This window comes from Erinaceus europaeus, chromosome 9 (assembly GCF_950295315.1).
Source record: "Erinaceus europaeus chromosome 9, mEriEur2.1, whole genome shotgun sequence".
In the NCBI taxonomy this organism is placed as follows: domain Eukaryota; kingdom Metazoa; phylum Chordata; class Mammalia; order Eulipotyphla; family Erinaceidae; genus Erinaceus; species Erinaceus europaeus.
In genome coordinates, this window is record NC_080170.1 from 30,072,107 (window position 1) to 30,074,633 (window position 2,527).

The following is a 2,527-nucleotide window of genomic DNA, read 5'->3' on the forward strand; positions in this document are numbered from 1 at the left end:
AGGCTGGGATTATGGGAGGGGGATGACCAAACATGATCTCAAATGGCATCAGCTTTGCAGTATAGGGGGTATTTCTTACTCTATAAAGGGGAAAGGGAAGGAGAGTTACCCAGTCTATGCCAGTCTCCATAGATAATTTTGTTAAGGTCTCTTTTAAAGTTCTAGTCATCCTTTCTACCTGTCCTGAGCTTTGGGGCCTGTAGGTGCAATGTAATTTCCATTTTGCCCCAAGGTCACCTATCAAGTTCTGGGTTACCCGGGAAGTGAAGGCTGGACCACCATCTGAACTTAATTGAAGGGGCATACCAAACCTGGGAAATATCTCTTTGAGTAGTTTCTTCACCACTGTCTGGGTCGTCTCCCTCTTGGGAAATGCCTCAGTCCATCCTGAAAAGGTGTCTACAAACACTAACATATTTATACCCATATTTTCCAGGTTTTACCTCAGTGAAGTCTATCTCCCAGTAGGTACCTGGTCTGGTTCATTTCTCACCCACCCCGGAAGCTCTAGACTGGTTGCTAGCATTTGCAAGTCTGCAGGCTTTGCATTCTGCAACAATTTCCTTAATCAGTTGGCTCTTATTGTGGATTCTCAGGCTGGCTTTTTGCAAAAGTTTGGTCATTTTTCTTTGTCCCAGGTTCTGTGTATATGCCGTAGCAGGTGTTTGGCCACAGCTTGGGGCAAGATGAGTTTACCATCAGCTGTTACCCACCAGTTACCGCGCTTGTCAGCGAGAGGTAACTTTTTTATCTGGAGCTCATACATGTCTTGCTGTGGTATCTGCTAGGAATTTCAATCTGTCTGATTTGGTGCTTAGTATAGGTATTATCAGTCACAAAGGCAAAATCACCAATTTCTGGAGGGTACATCTCTTCATATTTGCTTGCAACAAACATAGCAGTAACGCCAACCAGCTGCAGCATCTTCTTGGGCACACAATTATTCTGCATGAACTGATCAATAGAAAGAGTCATATACATAGTCTACTGCAGCAACCAGAATTTCATTTGAACCTGCAGTAGGCCAGTCAATTAAGATGGCTTTCATGTTTCCAGTGACTTCTCGACCCAGTAGGTATTTTGGCTTAACTGCTTGCTCTTCCTCAAGTTGTCTCAGATAACCATAGATATCTTTCACATATTCACTACAGAGGTTTGGGTCAGCTCCCTCTTCTGCATCCACATCACTCATTTCAAGAATTACATCAGAGAAAGCTTGGCACAGATCTTCTGCTGGAGCACACCCAGATGTCTCCATTGGGCTTGCAGAGGGAATATCCACCAAAATAGGCTCAGGTGAGAGCTTTTCTTCTCTCGGGGGCCCAGGTTCTAGCTCAGGTTTGGACTCTCACTCCAAAGGCATGGGTTCCTTTTTCTTTTTCCCAGGTTGAGGGTTTTTGTGAGGGTAATTAATTCAGCTTTTTGGGCTGAAGTCCCTGCGGGCAGGGCAGCTGCCCATACAGCCTCGTGTTCAGTAGTTACCTCAGCCTCAGCATACCTTACGCCATCTCTGATGAAGCTGCTCCCATCAGTACACCAGTTCACTTCTGTTCCTTTTAAAGGCTGGTCTTTCAGGTCTTCCCAGAGGCTGGATGTGCAGCTCAGAATCTCAGAGCAGTCATATAAGGGACTGTCTAATTCAGGGTCAGGGAGCAAGGTAGCTGGGTTTAAGGAAGCTTCATCAGTCAAATTTAAGGCAAGGATAGGAACTGGCATGGAGCTGGTGGTCACAACTACTGGTCCTTGGGGTTGGAAAGTAATGGTTGCTCTCATCTTAGAAAGCAGGTCTCTCCCAAGAAGGGGGTAGGGGCATTCGGGAATAAGCATAAAAGAATGAGATACCTGTCCCTTCCCCAAGTCCACAGTCCTCTGAGTAGTCCAGGAATATTGTTTCATGCCAGTCGCTCCTTGTACCCAGGTCTTTTGTTTGGATAGTTTTCCCATGGACTGGGTTAACACTGAATGTTGAGCCCCTGTAACTACTAAAAAACTAACAGGTTTCCCCTCAATTGTTAAAGTTACCCTGGGTTTGGGGAGGGGACCTGAACCCCCTTGGCCCTCGTCACTGAGCTCACCCAGTTCTAGGATTTTTGTCTTATTGGCCCCACTGTACTTTTGTCTCCCCTTTCTTCTTGGACACTCTCTGACCCAATGACCCATCTCCCTGCAATATGCACACTGATCTTTAAGGAGCTTCTTTTCCCCCTCCCCGTATGGACCTCTGCTCTTTTCAAATCTTTGGGGAGGATGGGCCTCTCGCCCTTTACACCAAGGGTATTCTGTGGTAGCTGCCAACAATACCTTAGTGAGGTTCTGAGTCTGTCAGTCATTAGCTGCTTTTATTGTCCGTAATTGGCATTCTTCAGGGGTTTCTCGGTTGTTAAAGACTCTCTCCGCTACTGCCAGTTCCTATAAAGACTTATCTGCTAATCTGTCTATTTTCTGGAGTTTTTTTCCAGATATCAGGGGCAGCTTGGTTTATAAAGGCCATAATTACTGCTGACTTATTCTCTGGAGCTTCTGGATC

At 45.9% G+C, this 2,527-nt stretch overlaps 1 pseudogene; it reads right to left on the bottom strand.

Annotated features, from left to right (window-relative positions):
- Positions 1-747: 747 nt before the first annotated feature.
- On the bottom strand, positions 748-1,773 carry LOC103114403 (G2/mitotic-specific cyclin-B1-like; annotated as a pseudogene).
- Between the last annotated feature and the right edge of the window lie 754 nt (positions 1,774-2,527).